Source organism: Crocuta crocuta, unplaced genomic scaffold (genome assembly GCF_008692635.1).
Source record: "Crocuta crocuta isolate KB4526 unplaced genomic scaffold, BGI_CrCroc_1.0 scaffold25, whole genome shotgun sequence".
Lineage (NCBI taxonomy): Eukaryota > Metazoa > Chordata > Mammalia > Carnivora > Hyaenidae > Crocuta > Crocuta crocuta.
This window is the reverse complement of record NW_027532015.1, coordinates 12290142-12302269: the sequence shown is the minus strand read 5'-3', so window position 1 is coordinate 12302269 and position 12128 is coordinate 12290142. Positions and strand designations below refer to the sequence as shown.

At 39.2% G+C, this 12128-nt stretch overlaps 1 protein-coding gene across 1 annotated transcript in view; it reads right to left on the bottom strand.

The window, feature by feature from the left end:
• Nucleotides 1-1386, bottom strand: part of TXLNB (taxilin beta) — a 51505-nt gene extending 50119 nt beyond the window's left edge. Inside the window, exon 1 of the mRNA XM_077776088.1 lies at nt 1306-1386. The gene's annotated coding sequence lies outside the window, so the exon portion shown is untranslated. The remainder of the gene's footprint in view (nt 1-1305) is intronic.
• Between the last annotated feature and the right edge of the window lie 10742 nt (nt 1387-12128).

Genomic DNA, 12128 nt, shown 5'->3' with positions numbered 1-12128 from the left:
TTCCAGGATTTGTGGATATCACCATTTCTAGGGTGCATTAGAGTCTAAGTTATGGTGCATTTTATTTGTAAGTGGTATGTTACGACAATGCTGCTGATTCTCAGCATAAAAATATAACAGGGTCCTCATAATGCACAGGTTCTACTGTGGGGGTGGGATGCGAGCAAACACAAAATATACTGTTCCGTGCCCTGCACAGCTTCCTCCTCTTGTTCTCAGGGCGGGGAGGTCAAGTACTTGAACACCAACAAGAATGAAAAATTCGACCTACAGTCATTATCACCCACTGATGGCCCTCATCAAGTGCTCATTAATTTCGAAGGAAATACTCTTTTCTCCTACCCACTTTAATTCACCAACTTTATTATCAAATGATGCAGTAAACAGCCTTACTCTTGTTTCCACCACTGCCATTTTTTGTATCCTGACCCCTACTTGTGGGCACACTCATCTATATATAACTTAGGCCTCCCCTAAACTCCAAGAAAGATACACAGCACCTGCTGTCCAGCCAGAAGTTATTTTAAGCTCTTCTAAAAGTAGCCATGGCATTTGGCTCTTCTTTGAAAATCAAGGGAAGAGAATCCTTTTTAAATCAAAACTAAAAGCAGTAAACATTTACTGGCTTAAGTACATATGTGGGTTTTAAAGTGTTAGGGAGGCTTCTTAGGATGAAATAAAATCTAAAGTAAACCCAACTTCAAAGCAATGAATTTAAAACTGACTCTTCACAGGAAGTTTAGTACGGTTGCTCCAAAGGCAAAAGTTTGGTTGTATTTGATTTATTCTTCATTCCTCAGAGGCCACAGTCATTGATGTTTTAATATTAATTCCATGGATATCCTTTAAACTCATATCCCACATTTACTTTCAAACAGAATGACTGAGTCATTGAAAGCCACAAGACAAGTCAATTCCTAAAAGTAGCCTCGGGATAAATCAACAAGAGGGAAAAGAGATAAAGACAAAGAACTCTGCTACTCTTAAATTGTCCCTTTCACTATTAATTACTTGCCAGCAAGAAATTATTTCTAAATTTTATCTTCTTAATAAACTTTATTGCCTCATTTTCTTGTTTCTTCCTTTTTTGCTCCTCTAAGAAGTTTTCACTTGTATTGGTAGTCCAGCCAATTATCACACGCATCCCTTTCTGAGCAACACATTTCAACGATAACTAAAACAATGGAAAGTTCTTCCACAATGGAAAGTTCTTCCACAGTTCACTGGCAGTCTCAAAGTTGCAAGTTTCGAATACCACAAACCGCACCCTCTCACAGGGCTTGGGGGAACGTTTGTCGCACTTACCAGAACGCAAGGAGCTAAGCAGAAAGAGAAGGAGAGGCAAAAGGCAGCAAAAAGCCAGTGAGAAGAGCCCCGACAGCAGGAGACAGGCAGGCAGGCGGCTGTGTTCTTTCAAGGGAGAGAGAAACCACACACACACACACACACACACACACACACACACAGCCCACAGGCACGGCAGGAGAGCGGGGAGGGGGTGGGGAGGGAAAGGAACAGCGTATGACACAGCAAGAGAGAAATACACCCAAGTTTCAGTAGCTGGCTCCTGGGCAAACATCTTGAGAAAAGAGAAGCAGCTGGTGTATCTTATCAGAGTCTCCATGTTTTATCCTTTAAAAAAAAAAAAATGTAACTCTCACTATATGCCCTTCTGTTAGCGCAATTTTTCACCATTCTTCTTTTGGGCAGAGATCGGTTTTTCTTAGTTCTTGATTTATTTCCAGTGTGGTCTATGATTCATCTTTTTTTCTTTTTTTTTCCTTCTTATGCTAGTCTAATTAGTGTCGGATTTCTTATAGGAATCATGGAAGAGGAAATCAATGGCATAACAAAAAGGAGGTGGTAGAACTCCTTAAATCCTGATGTCATTGTTTGGTTTGTTTGTAAAATGTGAAATAAAAATGGAGGTGGTGTCCTGGCGCTGGGTTTAGTGGCATCTTCACGTACATGGTAATTGGAGCGGCCTCAGATCCTGTATCTTAACTCACATCACCGCCTTCACATCTATCTCAGATAAGCCCTTGGGGAAGAAGCCACTTTTTCTTTTTGAGTTGGAGCCTTTTCCACCGCTGCTTTTCCAAGTTTTTCCGCCCTTCTTAGGCCTTCAACTTGCTCCTTAATCCTCCTCAGACAAAAAATCTTCTGCCTCTTTCGTTTACATCCGTGCCCTTTCCTTTCTGTTTCTGGAGAACATGCTCCCACACTTTTCCAAGGCAGTTCCCCCCCTCCCCCAACTGAGAGTTTCTGTTCTGGGACTGGGTGGGCATAATGACACCCGTCGTGGTGCAGAATGGTGCCACCAGAAAGATGTCCACATCCTAATCCCAGAAACACTGTGAATTCATTACTTTACAAGGTCAAAGAGACTTTACAGATGTGATTGAGGATCTTGAGATGGGGGGAAGTATCGAGAATGATTTGATGGGCCAATGTAATCACAAGTGTCCTTATTAAAAAAAAAAAAGAAGGAAGCAGGAGGGTCAGTGTCAGAAAAGGACTTCAGATGAAGTCATAGTGATGTGGGTCCACAAACCAAGGGATTTGGGAAGCTTCTAGAAACTGGGGAAGGCAAAGAAATGGATTGTTCTCTAGACCCTCCAGAAGGATTGCAATTCTGCTGAAGCCTGATTTTAGCATAGTAAAATTCATTGTGGAGTCCTGACCCCCAGAACTATAAAATAATAGATTTAAAATAATAAATTTGTGTTGTTTTAATGCTACCAGATTCATGGTAAATTGTTACAGCAGTGAAGGAAAACTAAAATATTCTGCCCCCAAACTGTTTCTCATCCCTTTCTCTGAGTTCAGGGGAGGATGGATAAGTTATATATAGATGAGTGTTCCCAACAAATAGGGGTCAGGATAAAGAAATTCCAATAATGGAGACAATAAGCTGTTCACTGCATCATTTGATGATAAGATTGGAGAATTAAAATGGGTGAGAGAGAAAAAACCCACTTCTTTCTGAATTAATGTGTGCTTGGTAAGGACCAACAAATGGGCTGCCTGCCATACTGGATCGCATTAAACCGACCCAGTTAGACCCCTCAGTGAGTACAAACAGTAAGTAAGTGCTTCTCAAATTTAAGTAATGTATGTATTTTTTAACAGCATAATTTAATATTGAAATTAATTTAAAGGAAATAAAGAACTCACGGTGATTGAACTAAGTTATTGTGTTATCATTTGTACCAGTATGTACTAACATAAAAATAAGTATAAACAGGGGCACCTGGGTGGCTCAGTTCGTTAAGCGTCCGACTTCAGCTCAGGTCATGATCTCGCGGTTCAGGGGTTCGAGCCCTGAATCAGGTTCTGTGCTGACGGCTGGCTCAGAGCCTGGAGCCTCTTTCCGATCCTGTGTCTCCTTCTCTCTCTGACCCTCCCCTGCTCATGTGCTCTCTCTCTCTCTCAGAAATAAATAAAACGTTAAAAAAATAAAAAAATAGGTATAAACATCTGCTGCTTATAATTATTATATGGTATAAATTTTAAAAACATTATTTAAAGAACCCTATGAGATGAATAAGTATAATTAAAATGAAAATACTACTTTTATGTGGCTGATAATATTTTGCTGAACCCAAGCTGCTACTTGCAACATAAATATGGTACTGCTTGCAGGTCCTGTTGAGTTCATGACACTCTTCTACAATGTGCCTGAAGGAAGACAATTTCTTCAACATGTGGTTCATTCAAATTATTATATAAGNACCCAGGCACCCCTGGACTTCCTTTGATTCTAAGGTATCATTTATAGCTTTTTCTCAGTTTCTTTTTCTTTTAAAGATTTACTTTAAATTTTTTATGTTTTATTTATTATTGAGACAGAGAGAAATAGAGCATGAGTGGGGGAGGGGCGGAAAGAGAGGGAGACACAGAATCCGAAGCAGGCTCCAGGCTCTGAGCTATCAGCACAGAGCCTGACGCGGAGCTCAAACCCACAAGCTGTGAGATCATGACCTGAGCCGAAGTTGGCCACTTAACCGACTGAGCTACCCAGATGCTTCAAGACTTACTTTATTTTTAGAGAGAGAGAGAGAGAGAGAGCACATGAGCAAGAGAGGGGCAGAGTGAGAGAGTGAGAAAGAGAGAGAGAGAGAGGGAGAGAGGGCGAGTGGGGGTAGAAGAATCTTAAGCAAGCTCCACACTCAACACAGAGCCTGATGCAGGGCTGGATCTCATGATGCTGGGATCATAACCTGAGCTGAAATCAAGAGTCAGACACTCAACCAACTGAGCCACCCAGGCGCCTCTCATTTTTTTGCAATTATTAAAGTAGTGTTACTTACATACCGTCACCCTGCTCATAACCCTAATCTTAACCTTAAACCTGGCCCTAACCCTAATCCTAACCCTAGATCTGAGAAAAAAATAAAAAAGAATGGAATATTACTCAGCCATAGAAAAGAATGAAATCTAGCTATTTGCAATGACATGGATGGAGCTAGAGAGTATTATGCTGAGCGAAATAAGTCAGCCAGAGAAAGATAAATACTGTATGATTTCACTCATATGTGGAATTTAAGAAACAAAACACACAGGCACGGGGGAAAAAAGAAAGGTAGAGGCAAACCAAGAAACAGACTCTTAACTATGGAGAACAAACTGATGGTTATCGCAGGAGAGGTAGGTGGCAGGTGGACTGGGTCACATAGGTGATGAGGATCATAGAGTATTTGTTGTGATGAGCGAGGGTGTTGTACAGAAGTTTTAAATGACAATATCATACACCTGAAACTAATGTTACACCATATGTTAACAAAATGGAATTAAAATAAAAACTTAAAAAATAAAGTAGTGCTACTTGGAGCTACGTTGATTAGATGTATACATAATGGAATAGTGATGGCACCAAAATGACAGTTATCTAGATGATCCAGACTAGGCTTATACATTTTCAATTGTTATTGAAATGAATACAAACACACAAACTTGTATTCCCTAGAATCCATTTGTGGCCTGGTAGAGGCCCAAAGAACTGAGAAGGTAAAGAAAAAAAATTAATAGAACTCACTGTTTTATTATAAAATAAACCTTTGAGCTATTGTAAGAAATAGGATTTTTTGGAAAATAACAGTTTAATTTCTATGCAAATATTACAAGAAAATAGGAAGTCACTGCTGTTAAGAAGTTTACCACAAGAAAAAATAATCCCTTGTCCTCCTCCTCACCCTGTGCCTCCAACCTTGTCATATTCCCCAGGGGTAATAATACTAAACTATTGCAGATATCTCTCCAGTGGTTTATTTTCTCATTTATAAATAAGATGCCTATATTGCTGTCTGTCAACTCATCAGTTTCTGACATTACCTGTGGTCTTCCCATAATAATAGAATAGAGATTTTAGCCATACCTCTGTTTCCTCATTTTCTTCATTAAATTACAACTCAATTTTTAATTCATATTCTATATGTTCATTATTGAATCATGTTCACTGCTAAATTGGGTCAAGCTCTGATTATATATAATTCCATTCTTTTGTAACTTTTTGTTTTTCCTCAAGTTAATGATTACTGTTTTCATTTGCTTACTGTTGAGACTATTCTGTTTTTCCAAACTACACAAAAGCTCTGTAAAATGCCTTGCTATTTTCTATAAGATATAATCTATCAGATAATTTATACATTCTAGTATTTTCTTGGAGATATCGCCCCCATATAAAACACCCCAGAGCCTTGACTTCCTCCTATAGTCTGGTTTGGTGACTTTCTCGGCCTGCTGCACAGCTGTGGTCCTAACACGTCCCCTGATGTCATCCTGGGAATTCCCTGTACCTCGCTCTTGTTTCCTGATTCCCATTCTTCCTCTTTTTTGGTGTACTTCCTCATTTAGTAAGTCATGTTGTCTTTTGGCTTTCTGAGAAAGCATTTATGGGGGACTTTGTATGTCTCAAACGACTTTCCTTCTACCTTATACTTACCTGATTGCTTGGCTGGATGTAAACTTTTTTACAAAACGTAAAAAAAATTTTTTTGATAAAACTTTTTTACATATCTATTGAATTTTTTAAAGGCATCATTCCCTTGTCTTTCAGATTCAATTTTTTTCTTAAAAGTGTAAGGTCATTTTTATTCTTGATCTCTTGTATGATCTTTTTTCTTTTTTTTTTCCTCCCTTTTGTGGAATCTTTAGAATCTTCTCTTTATCCTTTATATTCTGAAGTTTCATAATGATAAAATGTGATGTGCATTTTTCCCATTTATTGCATTCGATGCTTAATGGTCTTTAAATCTAGAGACTTATGGCTTTAACTTCCTTCCCCCTTTATCATTGTTGCTCATCCTCTTCCTCCTCTGGCCGTCATATCCTTGGGTACAGTCTTTCTGGTTAAGCTTCCCCAGAGAACATTCCTCAGGTATTCTGAAAGGATGGATAGAGGTTACTTTACTTTGTGAAGTGAGATTGAGGACCCTTGGGTCTGACTGTTCATTCTCCTAATTAAAATCCAAGAACCAAAACCCAACTAAACATAAAACCAGCTCTACTAATATTGTTAGTAGTACCTCTACTTGCTGAATATTAACCTCAAATTTTTTAGTCTTTTCAAAATATACCAAGGAAAGGGGTGCCTGGGTGACTTGGTCAGTTGAGTCGGGTCAGGTCATGATGTAAGGAGTTTGAGTCCTGCATAGGGCTCTGTGCTGATGGCTCATAGCCTGGAGCCTGCTTTAGATTCTGTGTCTCCCTCTATCTATCCCTCCCCTGCTTGCACTCTGTTTGTCTGTCTCTCTCTCTCAAAAATAAATAAAACATTTAAAAATTTTAAACAAGACAAACCAAAATCTACCAAGAAAATGTTGTTACTTCTAACTTCCCGCTGCCTTTTCCTCATTCTGCTAACCCATTTCTCTGAAACACCCTTTTTCTGTTGGATCATTTACTATTATGTGTTTTGTTCTAGTCCTCATTCATTATGGTTTGAGGTTTACAGATTCAATTCTGGTTTCCTTGGTGTTACAGTTTCTTTTTCTATTTCTTGTTCTTGCTTGGTATGGATTTTTGGAGGAAAAAGAGATCAGAAAAATTTTTACAATGCCATCTTGGAATCAGGGAGATCTGTTTAATCATTACAGTGATCCAACAATAAAATGAACTTGCACCCAAAATCAGAAGCTCCAGTACCAGAAATATCTCATAAAGACTTGGTGTTCTCCCCTTTAGAGATACTAAAGAAGAAATTTCTACCTGGGGTCAGCAAGACTTAGATTAAATGACTCACTTAATACATCTTTCAAATATAAGAGTTTATTAATTCTATACTTTTTTTTTTACTGTGGATTTAAAGGAAGCAGAAATCATATAATAATTAAGAATATAAGCCTGAAAATCAGGCAGCTTGCTTATGGATTCCAGATCTGTCTTTTACTTAGACTATATTTTAACTTCTTCAGTTTCCTTCTCTGTAAAATGAGGACTACCTGTTTTATATGACTGTTATAAAATGAACACAAGAACTGTGGTCTGTGTAATGGATATATAATCTATGTTAACTAATTCCAATAATGATATGTTTAAGTGAAGCCTGTGAAATGGAAATTAATATTTTATACACTATTAGTATTTTGGAATTGTTGCTGTATAGAAGCGTTTATATCTGAGAATCTATTGTATTATCTCTTGGTCATGGTTTATACTTGGCCTGGGTTAGATTGGCTTGTGGTGAGGAGCAAACCTTTGTAAATTCTGTTCCTACTCATCAGACATCATCTCTGTGCTTCTGGAAAAGGGGAAAATGTAGATTGTAGCTAGGCAGAAATTGTCAGTTAGTCTAAATACAAAACCATGCAACAAATCACTAATGTTCGATTCTTATGGTGATGCCTCTTCAATTTGCATAGCTGTGTAGAGTTGGTCTTCAGAAGTGAAATTATGATTCAAAAAGAATCAAGGAAAAGAATTTGGTTTTATTACTTCTTTTTAAAAAATTTTTAAGTTCATTTATTTATGAGAGATAGAGACAGCATGAGTGGGGAAGGCGCAGAGAGAGAGAGGGAGACACAGAATCTGGAGCAGGCTCCAGGCTCTGAGCTGTCAGCATAGAGCCCGACACGGGCTCAAACCCCCAAACCATGAGATCATGATCTGAGACAAAGTTGGACGCTCAATTGACTGAGCCACCCAGGAGCCCCTGGTTTTATTACTTCTAAGCAAGAATTAGGCAAACAATGATTGTCTTTAGACAGGTTAGTGTGGACTAGCTTTCATGAATAAAATAAATCATTTGAAATGTGCATAAATATTGGGTGCTACACTTGTGCTTAGAAAGAGCTCTACTTCTTGAGTGGCCTTATTTGATGACACTTAAATTTTTTTCATGATAACAATTCAATCATGAATTTCTTCTTATAAATAATGCAGATAAATTTTAGAGTTAACTTCTTACATGGATTCTCTGTTTAATCTGAATTAAGATTTTGCTGCATGAATTCTACGAGGGAGAGTTGGCTTGTGTCAATATTTTGTCCAGGGAAGACAGAATAAAGTCTGTCACATTGTAGTATGACATTGGATATCTCATCTTTGAAAAGCCCCTCCCTACTTCATTGCTGAATGTCATAGAGATCCGGGAACTTGGACTGTGTGTTGCCTTGTTCATCTACAGTGTGTCCACTGAGGATAGAGCTACCAAGGGCTGCAGCAATGACATTCTCCTGGAACAGCCTTCACTGTTCCAACTTCAGTGCCAACAAGTGGGCTCAAAGGCCACATGGCTGAAGCATGGAGACATTTCTCCCCTTGGTCCTGTCTAAAACATGTGTCATCAGTGATTTGCTCAGCAGAGTTCTAGGATGCTCCTTGGGTGGGATGCGGTTAGGGGTGGGGGTTTGCTTGTTGCTGCAGTCCAGCAGGACAATCCTGCTCTCATTTCAATATTCATAACATGATTCTAGGGGCAGAAGCATCTGAACTTCAGGAGCACTGTTACTTTCACGCCCCACATTCTCTGGCTCATGTTCCTTACAGGAAATGTGGGATATGCATCCCATTTGAAAGAACTATGGTCATAAGATACCAAAATTAATGGCAACAAGAAGACAATGATGTAGGTTGAAAATGTTAATTTGCTGATGGTCCCAACTTTGAGGTTGCCAAGCCCCCCATGGTTTTGGACTGTCCGGCATATCCTATACCCCAACCCTTCTCTTCTCCTCATTCTTCCTTTTTCTGGGATTTGATGGCTTTTGCAGCATCTGCAGAATGTTGACAAGGGAAGGGACCTCACAGATTATCTTCTCATCTCCCTTAGACTCACAGGTTTTCTCCAAAGTCACCCTGACCTGTCCTGAGGTAGATGACATTTTGAAGAAAAATGAATCAGCCCTTCTTAATAAGCTAAGCACCACTTGTCACTATTTGAATAAAGGAATAAAGTCTCCCAAAATGATAGATCCATTGTGTTTTACCACAAAAGCAATTGTGCCTCCTTTCAAAGATTTGACAAAGGCATTTCCTTCAAAACCCCTTTTTGAGGTTTGGTAACTAATGACTACAAGGTTCATCTTTCTCTTCTCTGTTTAGTATCAAAGGTTCTTTTGATTCTTCTTCATGAGGGTCATGAGTTCTTCTTTCCCATACCTGAGTGTCATGAGGCCCCTTTTCCCCTGCTGATCACAGAGCAATTCTCAGAAAGGGTCTAAGATTGAACTTGTATTTAAGGAAGTCTGTCACTTTGATGTGTTAAAAAATAGGGGGTGTGGTGGTTATCTAGCTACAGGCTGGTGGGTTCTCTTTTCCTTCCTTCTTGCAATGCAGTTCTTAGCATAGAGTCTGGACCTATTTTTTTTAAGTTTATTTATTTATTTTGAGAAATAAAGAGAGTGAGAGACAGAGAGAAAGAAGAACAGAGAGAGAGGGAGATAGAGGATCCCAAGCAGGCTCCATGTTGTCAGCATAGAGCCCAATGCGGGGCTCCATCCCACAAACCATGAGATCATGATCTGAGCTGAAATCAAGAGTTGGACACTTAACAGACTGAGGCACTCAGGTGCCCTGTGGATCTGTTTTTAAATTCTAAGTATGTTATTTTCCTCTGCAATAGTTTGATGTGGATATGGTAGAATCTGGAACAACACAGACCCTGAGAATGGCAGAGGTGATCAGTGGGATAGGATTGGGTGAGCAAATGCTTAGACCCCTGACACCTTACTTTTTAAATCTTCCTTGTTATGTCTCCTCCTTACTTCCCTTTTATGGGATGGGATGCTTAAGCTTTGTTGTTTTAGAGATGGACATTAACTGAGTTTGTCTATCTGCCTATCAAGTGTTTAAGAGCATTTCTGGCTCTTAATAATCTCTTATGTGACTGGTTGTTCCAAGACTAATTAATTCACCATTTGTACTCCTTAGTTCAATTTCAAGGACTGGGGAGGAAGCATCTCACTTCTTCCATTCACCTTTAAACCATTTTATGGACCCATTCTATATCCATTTGGAGTTGAATTAATCAATAGTTGGATCCTTGCCAGAGCTGGCTTGCTGCCTAACTCCAAGGGTCATTAATGAATCAAAATAAAGTCACCCCCTCAGGTTTGTACATCATGGTGGTCCTGGGTTCACTATGGCCAGATGGAATCATGGTATCTAGGAAGGACAAATTCCTATGTGCCTTTCTCACAGGTACCCAAGAGATTGCAAAAGCATTAAAAACATGCAAGAAAAATTCAAGGGAATCTTCTCCGGTTTCTGTATAGTGCCACCAAGTGCAAAAGATAATAGCTTTAATCCCTTTTATGAGAAAAATGTCCACTATTATTAAAAAGTAGTGATACTCGGCTGCTGAGGATGGGAGTGCCTCAGCGTACTTCTGCAACCTCTGCTGTTGCTCTTAGCCCTGCATCTGACTTCCTGTGACACCCCTGCAAACCACCATAGAACCCCCCTGCAGGGATGCTGCAAGTCTTTACATTGTCTAGAAATAAAAATAAGCTCCTGAGGCATAATCACTACCCCCATAGAACAGAAGAGGACAGTCTCAAAAACTAACAGGTTTGAGTCCTCACCAAAGGAAGTGCTGTCCTGGGCGTCCCACACTGAAAGGGACAAGGGGCTCTCACCAGAAGAAATCTGTTCACAGGAATCAACACTTGAACACTGTCTGAACCTTACTTTTAGAGTCACTGGTTGGAGATAAAGATCAACTAACTCCCTCTAGAATGCGTATTTAAATATGTATCATCATAAACTACTCTGTAATTAACAAAAAGGATTGTTCCTTTCCCTAAACAACAACAACAACAGCAACAACAAGAAAGCAAAACACAATTTTTTGTGGCAACTAATGTAAGTTTTTAAAATTCAAAATTTAAAATCCAGAGATTTTAGAATCTAAAGAATGAGTGTCTTTTGAGGGGTGACAACAATAAGTAGACAATTAAAAAAACACACTTGGGGCACCTGAGTGACTCAGAGGGGTGAGCACCTGACTCTTGATTTTCAGGTCAGGTCATGATCTCATGCACTGATGAGATGGAGCCCTGAACTCATGTTGGCTCGTGCTGACAACGCGGAATCTGCTCAGGGCTCTCTCCTCATCTCTCTGCCCCTCCCTCGCTTGCATGTGCTATCTCTCAAAGTAAATAAATAAACATTAAAAAAACAAAACAAAACACCGTACACTTGGGGCACCTGGGTGGCTCAGTGAGGTGAGCACCTGACTCTTGACCTCTGCTCAGATCATGATCTCATGGGTTTGTGAGATCAAGCCCCTCACTGGGCTCTGTGCTGACAGTGCAGAGCCTGCTTGTGATTCTATCTTTCTCTCTCTCTGCCCCTCCCCTGCTCATGCTCCTTCTCTCTCTCAGAAATAAAATAAATAAACATTTAAAAAAACATACACTTAATTGAAATGATGAAGCTTTATTGGTCAAAAGTGTGTATGAACAATTTGTATGTGAATATTCTGCTTGAATGGCATTATGTGTAAATGCATGTAGATAAAGTTAAATATTATATTAATTAAGCTGCTTTAAATGAATACTTTTTTATATCATAGATTTAAGCTCAAAAACACATCTGACTTTGTGCTAATAAGAATAAAATAAGGCCAAGGAAGAGATAGGAAGCTTGGGCTTGAGTAAAGTTCTGAGACAGGAAAAAGGTGGCCA